The 25,557-nt window shown below is 40.8% G+C and overlaps 1 long non-coding RNA gene across 1 annotated transcript in view; it reads left to right on the top strand.

Annotated features, from left to right (window-relative positions):
* The first annotated feature begins 17,002 nt into the window (after nucleotides 1–17,002).
* Nucleotides 17,003–25,557, top strand: part of LOC140917202 (uncharacterized) — a 46,534-nt gene continuing 37,979 nt past the window's right edge. The window contains exon 1 of the long non-coding RNA XR_012160741.1: nucleotides 17,003–17,097. This is a non-coding gene — a long non-coding RNA (uncharacterized lncRNA). The remainder of the gene's footprint in view (nucleotides 17,098–25,557) is intronic.

The raw sequence follows: 25,557 nt of genomic DNA, 5'->3' as shown, positions 1-25,557 counted from the left end.
CAACTGTATGTATGCATACTGTATGTCTGATGCCGTCTTATAAAAATCTCCTTTGACCCAAAGTCTGTGACAATGTTTCAGAGCTGTTATAGACACACAGTTCCTGGTATTAATGGTAGATATGTGTCCTGTGTCAGGAAATTACTTCAGCCTATTGGCCAGGGCAAGTTGTGAACTCGTGTTGATCCCCGAATCGATCTCCCTCTGAAGCAATACTTCATTGGACATTTTCCATTTAGTTAGTCCGTTGTGTCCAAGACTCAAATTAAGAACTATGCATCGATGCAAGAAGCAACATGGTCACGCTCAGGATGCCCCTATTCCCCTGAGAGAGGGGCAGAAGATGAAAAAGGAGCCTTTGTTTAAAAGGAATCACACTGAAATCCTAGGCTTAATAGTACTCCATACAAAAATCTCAACTGTGCTACTGGGAGATCTCATTCCAGAATTAGTAAAAATAATCATTTTATTTATAAATCAGCTTCTCCCAAGCACATGATGAAAGACTGACTAAAGAGTTAACATGCAATAAAATAAAAAGGAAGAATAAAATATTAAGAAGCCAGAGGTATATCACTGAGCAAAGTTTGCTTCCTTATGAAACACATTAATGCAGGGAAAAATCCTCCACTGTTAAGATGATGAACTTGAATGAATAAGAGACCTTTCTATTTCTATGAATCTTACAAGAGAAAACAAAGCAAAAATCAAATGGGTATAATCAGAGAAACTTCCATTTATTTGTCAAGTGAAATGATGGGGTTTTATATACAAATAGCAATAAACAATTATACTTTTGAAGCCATCATTAACAAGGTCAGGGTAATCATAGTGTCATTTTTGCCTGTTACACATCTCTTATTCTCTCATTAGTTTGTTGTTCCACACTATAATACCAGCAAATATTGCCATATATTCTCAGGATGGGGCAGATAACCTCCTGTTTCTTTCACTTTCAATTCCCAAGAAAAATCATGCAGGTAAGCAAGGAAAAGTTCCTACCAAAATTTCCCTCTTAGCTGACACAACAAATTTCAAACACTTGCTTGTCCCCAGAAACCTGCCTTTTATCCTTCATGCCTTCTCATCTAAAAGCTGATTTCCAATTTACAACACATTTTCTAAATCCCAACCACCAGAGCCTCCTATGTTGAATCCCCTGTGCAAACTTAACCCAATAATTACAAATCAAGAAACACAACCTGTTCTCCTGTTGTTAAAAACATCAAGCATGTTTTTCAGCAAATAAATCTATAGCACTAGCTAACACAGAAAAAACAACACAAATCTTTCTATATAGGGTTAAAAGTCTTAATGGAAATGTAAGACTCTTCAGCATTTAGTGGCTTTCAGATGCTCTGATTATTGCAATAATCCACTGAAGGTTCAGACTTGACTTTAAAATTAGCAGTGCAAGCTGAGGGAAATGAAAAGGATTTCAAAGCAGAAATCACAGAGGAAACTGATAGAATACACAGCAGTGTTGAACAGCTACACTTATGTGGCATAAATTTTGATTTAAAATAATCAGCAATTTTTTCTCATGATGCTGCAGAAAGCATTTTAAAAACAGAATTCCTAGGATTGCATTTAAAGGGACTCTTTCAATCTACCTTGAAATCATATGTTGTAAACATAATATTTACTTTTGTACTAAAACCACCTTCAGTTATTAAAAGTCAAACAATTTTAAAAATCCAATTTGCCACTGTTTTGGCTTTTGGGTTTTTTTTGCTAGCCTGAACAATGGGAAACACTGTAGTCAGTTTCACTTTTCTTCAGTTTGGCCCTGATCCTCAATGGTGTTTAGGCACCTAAATAGCTTTGTGGATCTGGACCTTTCACTTTCAGGTTCTTAGTGCTGTAACCCTTAGGTTTCAAATGTTGTAAAGGAATGTTTATTTGTATAAAACAACTCCTTTCTCTGGAAGGTCTTTAAAAAAAATGAACCATTTTTACTGACGTTACGTTTTCCAATAGCTTGTTGTTTTTTTTCCAAAAATTAAATTAGGGGTGAAATTTAAGTATCCCTTAAAAATATTGTAGTTTTACTGAATATGGCTCTTTCATCAATAGAAATATAGTGGGCCAAATTCTGATATAACTTACACTACTGTAAATTAGGAGACACTCCATTGAAATCAAGTTACCCTTGTGTTAGTGAGAAGAGAATCAAGCCTAGTCAGGACCAGATTAGGCATGGACATGATAAAACCATGACTAGGACTCTAGTTCTTGGAGTCATGTGATAACTGCAGAATTTCAGCTTTATTTTTTCAACTCTTCTGGTTACAAAAAAACCTTGAAAATTAGACTTCAGTGTAACAGATACAGTGACAACTGCCTGAGTCTGCAGACAGCCTGAAACAATAGATCTGAAGGCGGGAACTGTCTTGTACATTAATTTCAAGACTAACCCCAACAAAGATCTCTGTGAGTAGGAGGAGAAGAGTGCAGCAGGCCTGCCCCATCTATGTAGCTTGTCATAAATATAAAGGGAAGGGTAACCACCTTTCTGTATACAGTGCTATAAAATCCCTCCTGGCCAGAGGCAAAACCCTTTCACCTGTAAAGGGTTAAGAAGCTAAGGTAACCTCGCTGGCACCTGACCAAAATGACCAATGAGGAGACAAGATACTTTCAAATCAGGATGGGCAGGGGGGGAACAAAGGGTCTGTCTGTCTGTGTGATGCTTTTGCCAGGAACAGATCAGGAATGCAGCCTTACAACTCTTGTTAAATTAGTAAGTAATCTAGCTAGAAATGCGTTAGATTTCCTTTTGTTTAATGGCTGGTAAAATAAGCTGTGCTGGAGGGAATGTATATTCCTGTTTTTGTGTCTTCGTAATTTAAGGTTTTGCCTAGAGGGATTCTCTATGTTTTGAATCTGATTACCCTGTAAGGTATTTATGATCCTGATTTTACAGAGGTGATTCTCTTACCTTTTCTTTTAGGGAAATTCTTCTTTTAAGAACCTGATTGATTTTTCATTGTTCTTAAGATCCAAGGGTTTGGGTCTGTATTCACCTGTACAAATTGGTGAGGATTTTTATCAAGCTTTCCCCAGGAAAGGAGGTGTAGGGCTTGGGGGGATATTTCTGGGGAAGACGTCTCCAAGTGGGCTCTTTCCCTGTTCTTTGTTTAACACGCTTGGTGGTGGCAGCATAGGGTTCAAGGACAAGGTAACGTTTGCACCTTGGGGAAGTTTATAACCTAAGCTGGTAAGAATAAGCTTAGGGGGTCTTTCCTGCAGGTCCCCACCTCTGTACCCTAGAGTTCAGAGTGGGGAAAGAACCTTGACATAGCTATATGACAGTTACTGGTGTGAGTGATAGGCTAATTCCTGGCTGCCATTCCTACCTCTCTGGGGAGCATAGGAGAACCCTGCTACTACTCTGGCATCTACAAGAAAGGATGATGTTGCCTTTCTTCAGGGGAATAAGAGGGCTTAATGCCACTATCCTTGACTCTCTGGGAGGGGAAATCCCTAACAGTGCTACTCAAGATGGGAGTGACAGAGTTGTATGTGTCCGGAGCCCCATATTCCCTTATTCTGGCCCTTCCCCCAGTGAGTTCATTTTCACCACTGTGTGATAAGCCAGTTGCTAAAGTAAATTCTGATTTAAAATATTTAGGCTGCCCCTCTGTTCTGTAGCCCAGTGGGCTAGTTTGCTTTATTATATTCACCGCTACTGTAGTGCAGTGGGCTAGCTTGCCTTCATCATATTTACTGCTTTGCGTTATATTCTGCTTTGCATTATATTCAGCGGTAATGCAAGAAACTTACAGGCCTGTATCCTGTAAGACATTAGCTTCAGCAAATTAGCATAAGGCTTGAGACCTGTGATCTTTGAACAGATAAACGGCCCAACAGAAAACCCCCAATTATTTGGGGGAGCTGAAAATAGTTTTTAAAGGGAAGTTCTGACCACAGGTAAATAATTCAACCAGAGAAGTGCCCGGGCAATGAACTGATGTACATAACATGTACAAATGAGATACATTTAAGGCTAGCCTGCTTGCTTGCCTATACATACATATATATAAGTTTCTTATAGGTTTGATTATTTCTTTTATTATAATAGGTTTATATTAGGGTATATTTTGGCTGTAATACAAGGGACCTGCAGGCCATACCTCCTGTATGGTGAGCTAAGGTAAAGTTAGCATACTTATGTCTGGGACCTTTCACCTAGATAAATAGAGCCAAAGCATAAGGTCCATGTATGACTGCATCCTTTAACATGGAGGATGTATTAAATCAGGTTGGCATAGGGCCTTTAAGTTCATACCCTTTCAAACTTAACAGGTACGCCACAACTTAGAACTTGGAAAGAACCAAAATAACCAGTTAGGACAGAAATAAGAAATGTGATAACTAACCACAAAAGGGCCATGGTAATGAATTGACGTATGTAATAAGTTGAGATAATTGATATACTAACCTATAGGAAAAAGACTCTCCAACATTAGTGAGGTGAGGAAATACAAATAAGAGAAAGGAAAAAATCCCCTACTGAATATGCATCGAACATAACGGTGTCAGCGTAACACATTATAAAAGTGGCATCCCAGCCTAGGGGCAGTAGGAGAGAAAGCTGTAGTCCTTGGGAGGTGCCAGAATGATGGTCACCAGTGATGATGGGGAAGGTGGTGGGGGTGGTGATGAGAAAGATGATAGCTAACATTTCAGGTTGTTCTATGAGGGATGGTGTGTGTAGCTGTACATTCTGTAGTATCTCTATCTTACAAAATTGGGGTGTTTGTGACTGTGCTAAATGTATGAATAAGCTATATTTGTAAATATAAAAGAGTTTCTATATTGTGAGTTTTGCAGCTGTGCACAACAGGGTCCCAACTAGTCACAGGCTGCAATAGTCACAGAGTACCCCCACACCATCCAGCTTCCTTCTCCCAGAGACTTGGCCAATGCCAGGAGGAGGTTGAAGAGGAGGTTCCACAACTTTGCTGACTAGGGATTGGGGTGACAGGTCCTGACACTTGGTGTCAGGGTGGGATATGAGGACAAGGAAGTGGATGGTATGACACACACGCATGTACAGATCAGACATGCCAAACCTGGGGGGGAAAAATGCAGATATTGGGCTTCTTTTTGGCTTAATTGGCTTGTTGGCTAGTTTTTGGCTTGTAGTGTGTTGCTTGTTTGGCTTGTAGCTTGTTGCTTCTCTTTTTGATCAGCTCCTGGCAAGCAGGGAGAAGGGGGGAGAGAGTCAGGGGTGCACAGTGGGCCCACCACAGTCCAAGACTGCACGTTGGAGGGATCTATTCAGAGAGTGTTGGGGTTCTTAGGGATTGGCTTGTTTTGGCCTTGTTTTGAAATGGGATTAGCTTGATTTTGGGCTTATTGTGAAAGTCGGGGTGCTTATTTACCATGTGAAAGTTGGCAACTGTGGTACAAATGTCCTTTAAGTGTGCTTCAGGTGCAGACCAGTTTGATGTCCTGGATGGTGACAGCCAAGGAGGCTCACAGAGCAGAAGTCCGATGACAAGTTCCAGAGGGCCAGTAGTGAGGGGTGGGCAAGGAGCATCATTCCACAGGGCCTGCTTGAGGAAAGTGGAAGAAGCAGGAGGCAAGGCTGCCTTCACCTCCTGGAGCACACAACAGGGGACACCTAGAGTGGGAAGCCACCTGTGCTGGCCAAATGTTGAGGGGTTCCCCAGTCCCTGAGATTAAAGTCCAGGAGGTCTCTAATTCTGGTGGCACCAGCCAGGACCATCCTCCAGTGTGCACAAAAAGATGAGATTGTGTAGCGGGGTTCTGTATGGAGGTTCTCTCCCTCGGCAGCCATTACAGACCTGGTCACTGAGTTTAACTTTCAGGTCCTGAAGAGGTCCTGATAAAAGACCAGCAGCTCAGAGTGTCAGGGAGACCTCTTGGGTGAAGATAAAATAGCTGTAGAGAATTTTGTGTGTGAATGGGAGCCACATTACAGATAACAAAATAGGAGCCCAGGTTTACTCTGTAATGAAGACAAGCCCTATGTCAAGATGGGAAGTTAGGGTCTTATCTAAAGCCTGTTAAAGTCAATGAACAGGTTTGTATTAACTTCAATGGTCTGTGAATGATATCTTTAAAACACTTCATGATGTTGAAAATGTGTTACATGTATGACAGAAAGATGCTTTTCATTCTCCAAATATTGTTGTACTGTAATTTAGTTTTCTCTGGTAATAATTGTCCCTTGATTCTTTGCATGTTTCTCTTCTGAAACATGGAATGACAGATTAAAATGACAGTTTGTTTTTCTTTTGTCCTATTTGAACTACTTTGCAGGTATTTTACAAAGAAAATATTGAGCCTAGTTTAGCCTAGCTACACTGTATAAATTCTATTTGTCTCCATTTTTACATTTCTAGTGTTGATTCTACTTTACAGAATTGTCAGTCATTTCCTGGGTATGTTTTCTCTGTATGACATTCTGATAGGACTGTCTCCTTTTCAAACATTTCCTGTGTACGTTATGAGGTCCTGGGGCTGAGATAAACCATCTGGAGGCTGGACCCATGGACAATGCTGCTGTTCAAAAAGAACCTTGTAGTTATGGGTCTCATCATTACCATCATTGTCAGTGCCTCTCTAGCTTCTAGCCATGCAGCATCTGTTTTTAGGCTTCTATGGGGTTCACCACTAATTAAGAAATATTCCCATTCTCTAGCTGACCTATCTTGTTTCCTTGCTAGCTGCTAGAGAAGTTGGTGGCTGAATTGCTTCAGGCTCATCTCAATCAAATTCATTTATTTAAGGAATTTAAGTGTCAGTATGGAAGCCACAATGATGAAGGTATCATATGGCTTTCCTTTGGCTACACACAATGACTCTACCTTGTTTTTCATTACATTGAATTTGGCAAATGACTTCTGCACTGTTGATTATTGGCTCCTGCCTCTTTATGATCTTAGGGTGCAGCCACATTATTAGCTAATTATAACCCAGCACAAATGATTTCCCCCTAAATACTATTCAGCGTTCATATTTCCTTTTTTTTGTTTTACAACCCTCAAAAATGTAATATTTGGTGGATTATGGCAAAGTCAATGGCTTAGCTGGCAGAGAAACTTGAGGCACCTGCTTACTTAAGAAAGGAGGTTATGGGTGAAGTTGCTGATACCCAAGAATTTTGATTTTTTTTAAAGTTTATTTTTTGTTGAGACATCTGATATCACTTTCGTTGCAATGTGTGTTATACCCATATGAAAAGGATCAAGACCTTGGCTTGCCTGAGGACATTTGTAAGCCCTGATTGTCCTTACTGTTCCAACCAATGATTTTTCTCTCTTGGGACTGTGGGAGTTTCTGAGAGTGAGGCTGTGTTTGGTATGTGCTACGTGCACTAGCTGTGTTTCTGATAGTCTGTGTTTGTTTTGTTTTACTTGCTAGTTCTGTGTTTTTGGGGTGTGTGATGGGGTGTACCAATCCCATACTAGTGACATGAGGGTTAAAGAGCTGCTCTGGGCCCAAAAGGCCACTCCTCCTCAACTCTGCTGGTCATGCTCTGAGTGGAGAGAGCATTTAAAAGGAAGTGACTCAGCTCAGTTTGGGCTGACAGAGGAGAGCAGTCAGGTGTAGCAGTCTCTTGCCACCAAGGTCTGCCAGGACCAAACCTCATATCCAAGTGCCGCTGGAAGCCTGTTGGCCATGTGAGTTAAGGGTGACAACTCTATGTGGCTAGCGAAAGAGACTCTGGAGACTGATCGGAGGGGAACACAGGAGGGACTCTTAGTCTAACCCATATCGACATTAGAGGGACTGGAACAAGCATAGGAAGTGACCCAGGGAGTGCACTTAGAGGCATCAGGCCTTGAGCCCTTTGCAAGGGCAACTGTTTTGAAGGGTCCTGGATTGGAACCTGCTGGAGTAAGGTGGGCCTGGTTTCTCCTATCCACACCCTTCATCAGTGGGCAACACTACCCTGAACTATAGTCACTAGGCAAAGCAACCGTTGGACTTTTACCAGTGGGTGACACTTCCTCAAACTATATCCGCTTGGCAAAATGACCTTTGGATTCTCACCCATAGAGGACATTACCCTGAACTATAGCCACGAGGCAAGGTGGCCTTTGGATTCTTGCCAGTTGGAGACACTACCCTAAACTATAACTGCCAGGTAAATTGACCTTTGGACTCTTGCCATTAGGTGTTGTGCCCTGGAGTATCACGATAAGGCGGTACTGCTGGCCTAGAGCCAACCCGTAACGCATGGTGGAGAATGTGGGCATTGACGAGGTCCTGTTAGAAGGGAAGACCAGGAAGCCCCAGTACTAAAGCCCTGAATTCCAGCAGAGGCTGGGTGAGGCAAGAAGAATGGGGACTGCTGATCTGACCAACCCCCTGGGAGGTATTTCCAACAAGAGGGAAGAACTTGGGTACTGAGGCATTATGAAAGAGAGACTGAGAACCCCAGGGACAGGAAGACACACTACCCAGGGGCCTTATCGTCCCAGAAAGGAGCACACCAATGGGGGCCCTGGAAGGCCAATGCTTCAAGTGCAGATAGGAAGGGTATTTCAGGCAGGAGTAACCCTTTAGGGACTGTATCTATGGTGTGGACCGCAGGCCCCTGAGCTCAGAAGAGGGGCTCACCCAAGCTACTGCTACCAGTGCAGGTCAACAGCACCCAGATAACAGTCCTTGTGGACACTGGGTGGAGCCAGACTATTGTTTGGATCAGTCTAGTGCAATCCCCATAGAGACGTTCAGCCCTACCTGGTGACGAAGTAGAAGGCCATGGGGAAATGTGCTTGCTCAGCCTAGTGACCAACCTCTCCTACCCTGTAATTCTGGCATGGGACTGGATGTGGTTTGGGGAGATCTGGAAGTGAAGGAACAGCAACCGCCCCACAGAAACTAATTCAGGCCTGAAAGTAGAAGGGTCATGGGCTGAGAGGAGATGGAGGACCTGGGCAAGGGGTCCCTCAGAACAGGCAGAGACACTGTTGTTGGGCCCCTAAGATAGGGAGGCATTAGATGAGATAGGCCAAGAATGGCTGACAGACAATGGGGACTTTGTGAGGGAGCAGCGATAAGACCAGACCTTAAGTAGTGCCTGGGTACAGATAGTTACCCGTGAGGGGAGGGGACCCTCAGACACCACAGGGACCCCACTTCAAAATCCACAATGACTGACTGTAGTGGGTGATGAAAAACCCCTAAACCCAGGAGATGCTGCGGCAGCTATTAGTTCCAAGGATGTTCTGGTGGGTGCTATTACATCTGGCCCAGACACTGAGGGACAGAGAAAACGCTGCAATGGGTAGCCCTCAGGTATTTCTGGCCAGGCATCCACAAAGAGGTACACAGTTTCTGTGCCTCATGCCCTGCATGCCAGTTGACAGAGCCCAAAGGGATGTGCAAGGCTCCCTGGTCCCACTTCCCCTGGGGGGATACTATTTGAGTGTGTAGAAACGGACCTGATGGGACCTCTGGAGAAGAGTGTGTCCAGGTTCTGGTATATACTGGTGAATGTAGACTATGTCACCCAGTATCCTGGGGCCACCCCATTGCAATGAAGGCGCCCACAATAGTGGGCGAGCTAATGAAGGTCTTCACCAGGGACAGAATCCTGAGGGAAATCTTGATGGACAGAGGGTCCAAATTCTTGTCTCAGTTGATGAAATAATTTGATCTCAAGGTGAGATACAGTGCTCATATTTGGCTGGTTAACTTTTTGCTGGGTCAGGCAAAACAAGCTATTTTGACATCTCATAGAACAGAATGGCCCAGGGTGGAGTGGTATGATGAACTTGGGCTGTTCTGCACACTGCTTTGTGGCCTAGGTGCAGATTGATTATGCTTTTTATATATTGACTTGAAACCTGGACACTTTTTGGATGACCTGGGGTGTTAACCACATTTTGAGTGAACTTGGTGATGACGATGCTTTAGTGATCCATGTTTGATGTTGTCTTAAGATGTGTGTTGGATCATATTAAAGAAGTTCTGTATTAAAATCACAAATGAGTTTGATTCCCCAGAGTTTAAATTCCAGGGTATTACTAATTAAGAGGTCTCTTGGTTTTTGGTACTGTTTCTCTCCCTCTATGTGTGAAACTTGCAAGCTGCTAATTGTGTTAGTACATTCTAAGACAGAGTCTGTTCTCAAAGCAATTCACAGAGAGAGAGACTCAAAGCAATACTCTAACAACAGAAACAGCACCCAGAGACTCCCCACCCTTTTGTTGTATTAACAATTGTGATTAAAATAGAGATAGAGGATGGATGTGGATGGATGCTTGGTGTGGATAATAACTGAATGATCAGGGAGGTGCCAGCCTAAGAATCCAGTGTCCATCGGCTGAAGAAGGCGTCAAGTGGAAATAACCAGAGGACCCCCCGGAGGGCAGACTGGAATCCACCCAACAGCCTCAAGAATGGGAGAACCAAAGAACAAGATAACATCTTGGAGCCGTCAGGAATGTGCTATCTGCTGATTGATTCAGCAACAGCATGATGAAGCAATTCCCATAGACTGGGATAGGAAGAAATTCCTATAAAAATAGACTCTAAAAAGTGAGAACTTTGGGGGTCTGATTCTGCAAACCAACTTCCAGGAGCATCAGATGAGCATCTGACAAGGCCCTGCTCCCTCCTCATGTCCAGGCCACCTGGCCAGTGGCTTGGCATGAGCAACTCTAAGGCTGGTAACTATGATAACAACCTTGCAGAACCTCTGTGTGTGTGTGTGTGTGTGTGTTTGTATGAATGAATGTGTGAATAAATATGAGATTGAATGGAATGTTATAACTATAACTAACTGCTTACTATGATTCTTTCTGTATTCACAATAAATGTGGTATTTTGCCTTTTTCCCTTTAATAAGATCCTGCTGGTTTTTATTTTATTGGTATAACATGTGTTTTGCTTTATTGTGTGTCTTGTGTATATATTGTAATTTTATAACTTTTGTAATAGTTTTAAATTATTTTTAGCGGTTTTATGTGAATAAAGGTGGTTTTCATGTTGTGTCTCTGGTTCTGATTTGCTCAGACAGATATATAGGCTAAATGATGTAATTATCCACTTAGATTTGCAAAATAACCAAAAGCATCTGATTCCTAAATCCTTGGCATCATACCATTACATAAAATCACAGACATTATACAGTAAGCCTAAATATCTAAAGCAACATGCATGATTTGAATATGTCTGGATAGCAAGCTACTCAGCCTGAGGAACACTGTAAAAACATTGGGCATGTAGGGAAAATGTTCATGTCTCTTCAGAGACTTGTGCATATCATTGCTGTTCTGCCTTCATCTCTCTCACTCAAACTGACTGATTTACTCAGGTGTAGAAACTGCTTACATGCTATACCTACACAAGCAAACAAAACATTACACAAAGCCAAAACACTACAGTGCATTACTGCTGGCACTATTAAATATTTAGGAATAAAACACAAACACACATTCTCTTCAACTACTGCACTTTCCCTTTCTTTGTTTCTGACAAATTTGCATGTTGCTGTCATTGTCCAAAAGGAAAATGAAAAGTTCAGCAAATGTTGGTGAATTTATGAAAATGGGTGACATTTAAAATGATATTTTAAGCACAAAAAGTCTGTTTTATTTTGACAATTAAATATAGTAAATCCCAAAACTTGTAACCTCCTTGAAGGGCTTAGTTAAACAAAAGCTACTGCCTTAACTGCTGATCTATGGGCCTCCTTTGCTCCAGGGCTAATCACAATTCTTCAAGGCATTCAGAAAGGAGTCCCTAATTCCACCCACCATACTCAGAGTGCAATTCAAGTATCTTAATATAAGGAAGGGTTATTCCCTTGCTGGCCTAAGTATTAGGTGTCAGTCATTTTGAAAAGATACCTGGAGGTTTGGGAAGTGGTCTGGAAGTCAGCCAAGAAAATCAGTGAACACTAACATTAACATATATATGTGCCTTTATTTTCTTCTCTACCTCTTTCCTACCTGCCATTTCTCTTGCTTGAGAAGGAAAGTATTTTTCTGTTTGCTTGTTTTTATGCCATTTGTCTCTGCTTCCATGCGAATAATAAAGTGTAGTAAATGCAAATGTTATCATATACTGTTTTTCTTCGCTCATGAACACATCCAAACTCCAGCCTATAGCACTTTAAAGACCTTCCTTAGCTCACTGATATCCACCACATGCTTTGTCAGCTAGAGAAGAGACTACTCTGCCAATAACATCAGTTTAGGGCTTTTCATACCCAGAGGTCCACAGTAATTTTTTTCTATTACAAGAAAGAAAATGACAGGGCCATTCAGTGATGGGTCGCCCGCATCCTACCTGTTTGCTCCCGCATTGTCAAGCTGGCAAATTACTCTAGCCTATGTCTGGAATAATGCTCATTAGCAGCATGGCATGGATACAGGTCATGATGTCAAGACCCTTTATGATCTCTCCATCTCTTAGTCGCTCAGCAACTTTGGGATAAGTAGTCAGTGCTTGAAAAATACCCTGAAAATGATATTTGTATAGTTCCCATGACAAATAGGCATAGGCAGAAAAACATTTACAAAAACAGACAACATTAATTGCTTCTGGGAGTGTCAGGGGACCGTTCCACCTGAAAATGCTTGCGATTTTTGCTGAAAACTCAGACAGTCTGGTGTACAGATGGAAGAATAAATATTTCCCTTGTTTCCTCACTAGATTCCAAAATTAAGCACAAGAGAAAAAAGAATCCTACATGTATTTCCAAAGAAACTTCACATCTGTGCACAAAAGCCCATTTTAAAAATCCCTGTCTAGCGTTTTATTTACTGCATTGGCTTCCACAGCTACACAGCCTTTCTAGTGAGTAAAGTGAGGCAGTATCTCTTGGATCCAGGTTCTATGTCTTCCATATCCAGGCCACTAGATTCTGAGAATAGCCTTGGCAACTCTGTCCAGATGTTCAAAAAATGAAATTGATGTAACTGATATTAAAATGGCACTTTCCAAATTTTTTAAAAAGTGTATTTAAAGTCAGGAATGTATTTATGGAAAAAGTCACCGTTTTACACAAGAGTACTTCTGGGGGCTAGATTTTAAAATAATTTCATGCTCACAATTGTACATGCCTAATTTAGGCAAATATTATGACTTTGTGCATAAATTGTATAACTGACCATCTTGTGAAAAAGCCATCTGGTTGGTGATCATGTTCACATACAAATACACAGAATGCACAAGGTACCATTAGATCTGTGCATAAATTAGGTGTGTAGCTGCACACATCCAGATTTGAAAAATCTAGTCCCATAACATCTTCAAGTCCTGATGCACATACAAAATTATTTGCTATTGTTTGAACTGCAGAGCTAATATGGCTATGAAAAATCAAACTAGATTCCGCACTGTGTTGTGCGTCATTATCAAAACTGTTAGCACTTCTGTGGCATTTTGAATTTTCAGAGCTCGTTACAAATGTCTGTCTTTCTAGCACTAATCCTGAAGTCCTTATTAAGAGCCCCAACACTCCTGGTGGGTTCTCCTCCAAGTTATTCCATCGAGGATGGAATTCTCCCCCTCCCCTCTCAAAAAAACCCAAACAAATAAAGAATTCAGACTGCTTATGTATTATTATAATTCCCAAAAGTCCACATTGGGATTGCAGCCTCATTGTCTCTTTTCTATGCACAATGCCTGCCCAGAAGGGCTTCAAACCTATAGACAAAGGATGGGGGATGGAGATGTGATATACAAGCAAATGAACCTGCTAAAGATTTGGTCTAGCTTTACAAGTTAGATGGATTGTATAATTTTTAATTGGGGGAAGAGGTAGGGAAGGGAATAGGAAAAGAAGAGAAGGGAAAAATCAATTGTTATATGATCATTAAGGATTCTGTAGGTGAGTGGTAAGGAGGGATTTGAAGGAAGATGTATCCTACCAAGAGCCTTGAGTGTCTCAAGGACTTGTTGACGGACAGGGCTCTGTGCCACTGATTCTGCACTCCCTGCCCTTCCTCATGGAATTGTACTGCCAGTTCTTCTCTCACCTGCAGATGCCCCATGGGGATCTGCTCAGGACTTAATACAGTTTGAGTCTGTATTTACTCATAAGTGGATTCTCCATGGGGTGAGAGATGTGCTTTGTGCAAACCCAAAGCGAGAAAACAACAAGTCAGTGCAACATTCAGGCTTCCTTCCCTCCTCCACATATACTGTGCTCCCTCATCAAGCACTTCCTAAATGTAGAGTTCTCAGTTCCAATATACAATCATACTATAGCACCACCTACTGGGGAACTATTTATCATAAATAGAGGGATTCTGTTCCAGCACTGGTTTCAGAGTAACTGTGTTAGTCTGTATTTGCAAAAAGAAAAAGGGATTACTTATGCTCAAATAAATTGGTTAGTCTCTAAGGTGCCACAAGCTTTCATGAGCTACAGCTCACTTCATCAGATGCATACTGTGGAAAGTACAGAAGACTTTTTATACACACAAACCATGAAAAAAAATGGGTGATCACTACAAAAGGTTCTCTCTCCCCCCACCCCACTCTCCTGCTGGTAATAGCTTATCTAAAGTGATCACTCTCCTCACAATGTGTATGATAATGATTGTGTATATATTGTGATATATTGTGATATAATGATTGTGATAATGTATGATAACAATGATTATCATACACATTGTGAGGAGAGTGATCACTTTAGATAAGCTATTACCAGCAGGAGAGTGGGGTGGGGGGAGAGAGAACCTTTTGTAGTGATCACCCATTTTTTTTCATGGTTTGTGTGTATAAAAACATCTTCTGTACATTCCACAGTATGCATCCGATGAAGTGAGCTGTAGCTCATGAAAGCTTATGCTCAAATAAATTGGTTAGTCGCTAAGGTGCCACAAGTACTCCTTTTCTTGTTCCAGCACTGTGGTCTGCCCACATATAGGTACAGACTTGTGGAGATCCCTTCACCTGTTCAGGAATAGGGTTAATGGGGAGTTGCACAATTGCACAGAGATGGTTGACCTTCTTCCTATCTTGGGGGCTTGGTAGGATCCATGAGTGGAGCGACTTCTCCATATACAGATCTCAGAGGGACCACTGGCTACATAATTTATACTCCATCCTATCTTACACAGTGAAATTTACTGTTGGTATAAGTAGGAATTTTACATGAGTCAGGGTGAATGAAAGCTGAGTAAGGGCTTTGGGAGTTTACCCCATGAGTGCAAAATTTGTACTGATGAGGCAGAATGAAAAATCAAGTGATTTTCCACACAATAGGTGTTGGATCATATTAAAGAAGTTCTGTATTAAAATCACAAATGAGTTTGATTCCCCATAGTTTAAATTCCAGGGTATTACTAATTAAGAGGTCTCTTGGTTTTTGGTACTGTTTCTCTCCCTCTATGTGTGAAACTTGCAAGCTGCTAATTGTGTTAGTACATCCAAAGACAGAGTCTATTCTCAAAGCAATTCACAGAGAGAGAGACTCAAAGCAATACTCTAACAACAGAAACAGCACCCAGAGACTCCCTGCCCTTTTGTTGTATTAACAATTGTGATTAAAATAGAGATACAGGATGTATGTGGGGATGCTTGGTGTGGATAATAACAATGATCAGGGAGGTGCCAGCCTAAGAATCCAGTGTCCATCGGCTGAAGAAGGCGTCAAGTGGAAATAACCAGAGGACTCCCTGGAGGGCAGACTGGAATCCACCCAACAGCCTCAAGAATGGGAGAACCAAAGAACAAGATAACATCTAGCAGCAGGGAGCCGTCAGGAATGTGCCATCTGCTGATTGATTCAGCAATAACATGATGAAGCAATTCCCATAGACTGGCCTAGGAAGAAATTCTTATAAAAGGAGACTTTAAAAAGTGAGAACTTTGGGGGTCTGATTCTGCAAACCAACTTCCAGGAGCATCAGATGAGCATCTGACAAGGCCCTGCTCCCTCCTCATGTCCAGGCCACCTGGCCAGTGGCTTGGCATGAGCAACTCTAAGGCTGGTAACTATGATAACAACCTTGCAGAACCTGTGTGAATAAATATGAGATTGAATGGAATGTTATAGCTGTAACTAACTGCTTACTATGATTCTTTCTGTATTCACATTAAATGTGGTATTTTGCCTTTTTCCCTTTAATAAGATCCTGCTGGTTTTTATTTTATTGGTACAACATTTGCTTGACTATGCTTCCATTAAAGTAAATGGAGAAACTCCCATTGACACAAGAGGGAGCAAAATCCGTGTTTAGTCCCAATGTCATTTTTCACAGTCACTTTTCATTTTCTGGAAAGGCCATCTATTTTGTCAATCTCTGAAACAAAGGCCACACATGCAAATGCCACTTTTGTATCGCTGAACTTTAATGCAGATTTAACTGGAGAAAGGCTTGAGGGCCAATGTTATCTGTGTTCCACTTGCAGAAAGAAATCCATTTGAAATACATGGCTTCACAAATTTACACAGGATATGAATCTAAAGAATCTACTTCATTATAAACTGGTAAGGATTTTTCATTGAGGTTCCAGAAGTAAATTGGAAATGAGGAGATGGAGCATTCATATAACAGACAGAGGTTCAAAATAACTATTTAGGATCTTTAATCTTTACATGATATAATGAATACTTCAGGCAGAAAGACAAGGGAATATGGTTACAGAGGAGACTCTAAAGAAATGTGTATTTACATGCACAGAATCCACATTTCTCTCTCTATGCTAGAATCTAATCTCTGCCTAATGCACAAATCTAATACCCATTAAACTTACTGGGAATTATATATATTTGTCTCCTGTGACAGGACCTCAGATGCTGTGGTGATGAGGGCCATGCAAATACCTAGATTGAATCCTGGAAGCTGCTGCGGGCCTCCCAAAAAGTGCCCATCACCCTCAATTCCTAGGTGTATGAATTATGGTGTGACACATGGTAGTGAGTAAGAAAAAGAGTGATCTTTATTGCCTGGTCCTAGTCACATGACAGGGAGCAGGACTGCACAGAGTTTCACTCTTGTCATATGATCATGGTTAAAGGCTGATCTATTCTGACATCAGTGGCTTCTGCAACAGAGTGTGGGAAGTATCTCCCCAGCGGCTTGCTGCACTTCACGGAGGTCAGGTCCTGGGGAAAGCGGCTATCCCATGAGAAAACACAAGAATAGAGTGAGTTTTAAAATATGTAGAATCCACAGTTGGGGGGGGGGATTTTTTGTTTTGTTTTGTTAACCGCATATGTAACCCACTGGCGAGTGTATGTGTTATGGGTCCCTCTCTCTGCCGCTCCACAGAGGACATGAGCTGGTACAGCCCCTCGCTACAGAGGTTTGGCTTTTTACCTCAAGCTGTAGCAGTTCATTCTTTTAGCCCTGGAGCACCTCACTTCAATCTCCAGTGTGTCTGCCAACAGGATGGCCATCGTACATGCATTAACAGCAAGGTCTAAGACCATGTCCAGCTGTTTCAAAGAACAATTATTCTCATATATAGATGAGAGACTCTGATTTTGGACAACATCAGATATTAGACCAAAGTTTGTGGAACCAAAGCATACATTAGCAGAGTAGCTGAATATACTGCAATATGTCCTGTGCATCCAAGATCACAATTATATCGCAAATTTCCCCCATTGCTGCTTTTGTTTCTCCACCTCATTATCTCAGCAAAGGTAATAAAATAAGACTTCTAATTATGTAGCAATAAGGTAATTGTTTGTTATATTTTGGTAATGGGGGATTGTGGCTAAGGCAGACAATACAGGCATAGCACTTCCACAGTACAAAATAGACTCACACAATAGCTTATGAAGGACTAATCTATTCAAATATATAGACATTCAGACATTTTAATCACACCCTCCCCTTTAAAGAGACACCTTTTCTTCTGAATAAATAATGATCGAGTGGGCATTTCTCAAGAAAGTACAAAATGTGTTTTCCATATTTGATTTACAATGATACTTTCCTCCTCCCAGGTTTTCAGTGCAATTATATGTTCAATACTTTAGAAGAGAGTCAGAAAACAAGCAAGCTGCAGCTTCTAATGGCGCTTTCATAGCAGTGAGAAAAACTATGAAAAAGCATTTAAAGCAGCTCATCTCCTCCTCTATTCAGGCTCTTTCATTTCCAGAGGCTGTTGTGATGAGAAATTGGATGCTATCCAGTTTGGATTTATATATGAAGCAGTAAAGGAGATAATGGTGAAAACACACACTTCCACCCAGTATAAAGTCAGATCACCTCTAACATTTGGTCATTTGTTTATTTAGAAAGACATGAGACCAAGAAAAAGCAGGCATTATCAGCCATATTTTCTAATATTCAGTGAAGCATTGCAGAGTCCCTTATATCCAGCTTAGCTATTTAAATTTTCCTTTTATTATTTGGTAAGTCGTAGAAGAAGGCCATTTTCCTTGTTCTGTTATCTGACTATAAAACCTTGACTCAGACCATCTAAATGTGATTCTTACTATACAAGAGCAGAAATACACCCCATTCTTTTTTACTGTCATGTTGCCACTCTAACAAGCTGAAAATATGTATGTGAGAGGAGAAGACATTTCAGGATCATAGGACTAGTTAGTTAACGATTTCTTACTGAGACCTACTTCTTTGACAGTTACAGTTGCCAAGCCTCCAGGATTGTCCTGGAGTCTCTGGGAATTAAGGATTAATCTTCATTTAAAGATTGTCATGTGGAATATGTCCAGCCAAAATTGGCAACCCTATTGACAATCAACAAAAGCTAAATGTGACCCAGTTGGGGATGTATTTACTAGGTAAAAGTAGTTTCCCTTCCCCTTTATGGCACTATCTTTACTGATACTACTATTGCCAATTGTCTAATTAGAGACAACAAACATTTTTTAGTTTGAAATTTGGGCAGGGGTGCTGGAACAATTTGTATAGCGGGGGTGATTAGAGCCATTGAACCAAATTGTAAACCCTGTATACAATGGAATCCAATTCAAGTCAGTTTCTAGTTCCCACACCTATGAATTCAGATGCACAAACACACACACTCACTCTATGAATTGCTTCTGAGCAGGGGTGCTAAAGCTGTGAGATAGAGTAGGGATCGCATTCCCTCCCTGGATTCCCATGCAGCAGACAGCCACAAGGGGCATCCACACACTTTTCTCTCTTAACCTTCTTCTCTTTATGTGCAAATACAAGGACACAGTGTTTATCAGAGACTAAGATCTAAGGAATGTAGCAATTTCTTTTTCTGATTAAACAAAACTGCTCTCTTCTCACCATAAGCAAGATAGTGCACAAGACAACTTGGCAAACAAACTTATATCAAGCTTCTCTTTCAGGAAATATTTACACTTTGTCACTGAAAAATATAAGGGCAAAACCTGATGTAAGTGAATTTTTCAAACTTGAGCATCTGAGTACTTATGTCCATGATTAGGTACCAAGCTAAGTTACCTGATTTTCAGAGGTGTTGTCAAAGGGAATTATCCTGGATAGCTCAGCACCTCCGAAAGTCTGGCCACTTTTATGTGAGTGCCTTAAAATTGATTAAGGGAGACAAGTTTTGAAAATGTTGACCAGGTGGTGGGGTTTTTAACAAGGGGCTCCCAGGAGTGCCCGAGAGCACCCTATAGCACAACCTTCAAACTACACTTGGACAAATCTGAATCTCCGGCTCTTCTCACATTCAAAAAAAGTTTCTTGTGTGAATACCTGCAGTAACTCTAATCGTGACTGTAATATATTGTGAACTCTGACTATAACAATAGATGCAAACTACTCAATCCCCCTAGTCAATACAGAGCCCAGCGAGATAATCTGTTTGAGATAGGTGTGGCTCTGCATTGCTCCTTATTTAAGGCTGCATTTTAAAGGCACAATCCAGCCCTAAATGTCAATTGCCTGGAAATGACTCCTGGTTTTTTTACTTTGAGTATGTATATTTCACAGCTCTGAAATCAATGAAGAGGTTTTATGGAGCTCTCGTAAAATGCAATCTCCAGTTACGACTTAGCTGTAAAATATACAGTAGGGTGTTTGTCGTTGTTTTCCTTACTTCCAGGCAGTGAGTTTTGGCCATATCAATTAAACCTAGCTCAAAAAAAAAAAAAGAACTATTTAGTGAATCCAAGGAGAGATATAAAGGTATACAACCCCAGGAGGATTTCAGACAGTTTTATACAGTCCATCTCAATTCATATTTATACCCTGTGTTTTGGTGACCTGAAATTGGCTTAGCCATGTGGAGAGTAGAGGAAAGAGGCATTATTGCTTTGTTGCATTTAGGGGATCAAGCTGGGACACAATAGAAGCCTGAAAGAGGGAGATGTTCCTATGGTGGCTTCATAGAGAATGAACCCTGCTGTGGTATATTCTTGTAAGCATTTTAAAATAAGAAATGATGGTGCTCGATTAATAAATACAGACAAGAAGAGGGAGACAAATAAGTGTTTAGTATGTGGAACATGCAACTTTTGTTAAAAACTAAGAACTTGCATTGGCTTAATTTAGATCATGTGTGGGATGTTTTGTTCTGGAATCTCCTTCTACACGCAGATACACATTTCCTAATATGGAATATGAAAACCTCCTGAGCTGAGAATGCATGTTACTATCCAGCTGTGGGAATAATTATTGATTGAAGTTGAATTATGTGCAAGAAATCAAGAACCTCCTCCCAGATCCACAATGCCAGAGCAATATTCTAAATACTATGAATTACAACGCTCTGCCGCTGATGTGCAGACAATGAGATAATTGACCTACAGATTTTCCTGATCAGATATTTCATCCTTACTGGGCAATTTACCTTCCCATACTCATAACATACTGTATTGCATTCCCATGTATAGGTAAAGCTGAACTGATTGACTTCAGGCCTCCCGTTGCTAAACTCAGCAAATAAGCTGCTCACAACTCAAGCAAATGTAGATACTTTCTCGAATACTTTGGGATTAATTGAACTGTGAAGGTTTGGCTGGAAATGAAAGAACATGTATCTAAGTTCCCAGAAGAGGAAAGGGGTATACAGCTGCTGTTTAAAAATGTAATTAGCTCAGTAGTGTAACAAAATATGAGACAGTCATTAGGTCTTCAAGATCCTGAGCTGCAGTTTTGTTGGTTCCTTTGCCAGAACAACACAGTTGCTGATATGACACAGTCATCATAAATGTAGGTTGAATACAAGGATAAGTTAGAACCTTGAATCTGAAACCTTTCAAGTTTTGCATGTCTTCATCTTTGAATCTCTACCACCACAATTTTGTTTCAGGGTTGGATCCAATTCTGAAAGGGTACAATTTTCCAGTTCCCATTTGCCTATGGCCAAGATCCCATGAGAGTAATAGTGAAAATCATGATGCTGGGAAAAATGGTGGAAATCTTGTGAAAACAGTTCACCGCATAAGATTTAAATCATATGGCACTTAAGAACAGATTTTGAATTTAAACTCACCCACAAAATCTTTGTCAAAGCTAATCCATTTCTGAACAATATAGGCCAAATACTCTGTTCATGTCTGACAGGGTCAAGACTCACCACCGCTGGCACCTCCCACTTGTTGCTCTGGGAATTAGTTCTGTCTAGTCATGGAGTACCTTTTGCATGTGTTGCCTTGCCCTTTGTCTGCTCTGTTGCTTCGGGGACCCATGTTGCTCCCCGCTCAGCAGCATCCTCTTCAGGACACTGCCCTCTGGCAGTGCCCACTACTGTGGTCTCACCCTCTTTCAGGGGTTTGGTGTTATCAGCAGTCTTCAATCTACACCAGCTCTAGCAGCCGACTGCAGCCTCAAAGTCTAGCCCCTTTGTCGCAGGGGCCAGCCACAGCCTGTATCAGGCCATGCTCCTCCTCAGCCAGGTGTAGTGCAAGTGGGAGGACCCAGGCCCACCCGCTACTCTGGGTCCCGACCCAGGGACCTTCTAGCGGCAACCTCACTGCCCTCCTTCTCTCCCCTTGTCAAACTATTCTCCCTATGCACCTGCTCAGCCCTTTGTAGCAAGGCCTGCAGCTTGGGGCTTTTCTTAGCCAGAGCTCCCCAGCACTGCTCTGTCCACAGTGCTACCTTTCCACTCAGGAGCCAGTCCTCCTCCGTTACCAGTCAGGGAGAGACTGCCCTACTCCCTAACTGGGCAGCCTTTATATAGGACCTTTCCCGGTCCTGATTGGCTCTCCCCAGGCCTTCACTGATTGGCTGCTGGTTTGTGCAGCCTCTCTGGCCTGGTTCAGCCCTTTTCTCAGAGGGTGGGGCTCCACCCCACCAAATCATGTAATTCCATTAAAGTCTGTAAAAGCTGGGACTTTAGGAAAAATACCGCACATTGCAAGATCTGCAAGAAAATCACTAATGTTGGCAACACTGGTATTGTTATTATTAGTTGTAATGAACTCAGTGGCTACTATCTATATGGATACTGTCTATATATCTTTTTATGCCACACCTATTAACATGGTGTCTGAGCATCTGATGGGCCAGAACAAAACACAGAGCAAAAAGAGCTTATAATCTTCTCTTTGGTCTTACTTGAAGTAGACTTCTTTGCCCAAAATGCCCGCTGTTGTCACCATAATTTTAGCCTCACTGGTGGTAACAACATTAGGGCACTAATGTGGTCAAGGCATTGGTAGCTGCCGGCATTTTAACCACTGTTTCATGTAGATCTGCTTTAGCAGCTTTAGATGATATGGTGTTTAAGATACTGGTGATTTCCTGGAACCCTCTCTACACTAACACTTCCTTCATTACTATCACTTGAGGAACTGGAAGAAGCAGCATTGGAAACATTTTTGGGGGGAAAAAATCTGAGGATAGAGTGGTCAAATATTCCATGTCAGTTTTGGCAAGAGAAAGGGTTTCTCCTGATGTTAAATCCATGTAGGAATTGATCCATGTTTGATATGAATGGATCAAACAAGCTCCTTCCTGCTCCTGCCTCTGCTGCTGGCTGCAAAGTGATTGACCAAATTTAGTGGTTGGTATGAACAGAGATAAACTGTATTGAATTCCTAATACAGTATGATCTAACAAGGTGCATTTGGTATTGAACCCTATGCACTAGGATGCTTCACATCAGGAGACAAAAAATGTTCAACAGTGGCTTAAGGTAAAATGAAGGTAGAAGGGCTTGGCTGAGTTTTAAAGCACATCTCAATTTCTAACATGGACAAGGCTTCTGATGTTCATGCAGAAGAAACAGGACCTCTGTTTCAATGTACTGTCTGAAAGATCTATCAGTCATATAAAATAGCTACATTTAAAGGTAATACAAAATGTCTTTTTGACACAGAGAGTTACGTTCATTCCTGATGAAGTTCCGCTGAAGTTATTGGCATTACACCAGAGGTAGATTGGCTACTAGGGTCTACTGAAGAGAAACACAGTCTTAAAGAGAGATTTAACACATTCCCCATTACACTTCACAATGAAAACAGGTTGTAAACTTTTCAGGACAGTAAACATGTCTTCCTAGGTGTTTTTATAACACCTATCTCAACAGAGTCCCAATCCTAATTGTAGCCTTTGGAGTGCTACTATCGTGCAAACAGTATATAATAATGATTACCATATGAACCGCTAGTAGATACCATTGACATTTTTAGGTCACAATTGTGGGAAGAAATATTTTATTGCTAAGATATTAGGTGTGAGTCACTTCACAACTGGACTATTATGCGGATTTTATAAAGGTGCTTTTTATATTAAAAAAATTCTTAAATTATTTGAAATGGAATCAGTTTGCTTACTAAATAGTTTGTGTTCACAGATCGACTTGTTATTGAACTGTTGGATGACAGAGAGGCAGCTGGCATGTTTTGGGGTAGAAGGGTTATTTATTTGTTTTGTTTTTTAACTTTTAAATAAAGAAAGCAGGTGTATCAAGTAAATTGTTGAAAACAAGTAAATGTCAAAAGAAATTACATTGAGGTAGCAATTGTGGGACATAGTCTACTCTGGGCCTGTATCTATATTTATACCTCTATATATAGTACAGGTCAGATTTTGACCCTACCAGTCTGGCAGTGTCCTTTTTAAGAAGTACACAAGGTAGCTAATGTGATACAATATTTGGGACCAATAAGTAATTTATTTGAGCTTTGGGATGTCTGATGTTTCTCTAAAACCAATTTTCTTCATACTTTTAATTATTTTCCCCACTCCATAATGACAGCACTTGCTTCTCTAAAACTGTATATGCAAACTTGTATATGCAGAACTGTGTATGCAAACCTGGAGGCAAAGAGGAAAGGAAGTAGGATATTTATATATTGCAGTTGTGGCTCACTCATCTGTATAGTGAAAACACACACATAGAATCTTTTAAAGAACCATATGGATTTAAAAAGTAAATTTTATAGCCTTCATATTCAGTTGTCCGATGAAAAGGCTTAAGGATCTTATTGGGCAGCATAGTGGATATTAGTATTGCATGGAAAACATCTTTGAGTTTGTCTACATGGGGACATCCAGGAAAATTAATCTGAATTAACTAATGATATGAATTTGAAGTAGATTAGTTAAACCACATTAAACCCCTGTGTGAATACCCTCATTCCAAACTCAGGTGGCAGTTTATCTTAATTCATTTCCAAAGTGGCATGACAGATTCTGTCTATAGTAGTAGTCTTGTGAAAACCATTCATGAGCCTATGAATAATGTATGAATTTTTACTTCAGTTTCACTATATCAGGTTCCATATATTAATTATATTTTTTTCTGAACTATGCTTTGCCTAAAAGGGTGGTTTTTTTTCCCTTACTCCTTAATTTATTACTTTTTGGCAAACATTACATCCAATAAACGTTTTTGTTCAAACATGTAACATTTATTTGGATCAATTTTCTTGTCCTGATGATCTTCAAGTAATCTTTTTAATCCAGTAAAAGTAACTATTTCTTTTGTCAATTAAGGTTTTGAGTCACATTATTTCTGGGGTCTCCCAATGTTCTAAGAAAAATTAATGCATGGTGATCAGCACTGGAATCATACCAGTGTTTTATGTAGCAGTAATGCTGTCTTCTTTGATTCATATTTCTTTTCTCTAACAATCATAATGTAGGTTGTTTATAGTTTCACATCTTTATTGCAATTCTGCATTAATTTAAAGGCTTCAGGGATTTCGACCGTAATAACTCTTTAATCTCTTTGGGCAACACTCTGATGACAGTGTAAGCCTGAGGTAATGTGACTGTAGTCATGGAGTTAGTGCACAGATATACCAGTATAGCTGAGATCAGAATTGGTAGTGACAGAGCACCTGCTCATTTGGATGCCATCTTGTTGAGATGAACTTGCTGGAGCTGGACTTCTGGTACATCTGCTAGTCAAGAATCTACTTAACTGAGACAAAAGACACAGTTTCCAGTTCAATCAATGAAACAGATACAGACAATTCTCCATGAGCAATTGTCACTTCACAACCGGAAAATAAACTTAGTTGTTAACATACAGGGCACCTAGGGCTTCAAGGCTGTCACTATGCTGTACACCATAGTCACTTGTAACTTAACAATACCACTGGGGATGGAACTGTAGATCTTCTTGCTCCAAAAGCACAGTTAAGCAGTTCTAATTCTATCCATTACAGAGAGCTGGTATACACAGCCATGAACAGACATTGAGGAATTTCACCCTCTGGCAGCCAAATCTTAG

Source organism: Lepidochelys kempii, chromosome 9, assembly GCF_965140265.1.
Source record: "Lepidochelys kempii isolate rLepKem1 chromosome 9, rLepKem1.hap2, whole genome shotgun sequence".
Classification (NCBI taxonomy): domain Eukaryota; kingdom Metazoa; phylum Chordata; order Testudines; family Cheloniidae; genus Lepidochelys; species Lepidochelys kempii.
Note: the sequence above shows the minus strand (reverse complement) of the source record. Positions and strands in the feature narration are given on the sequence as shown.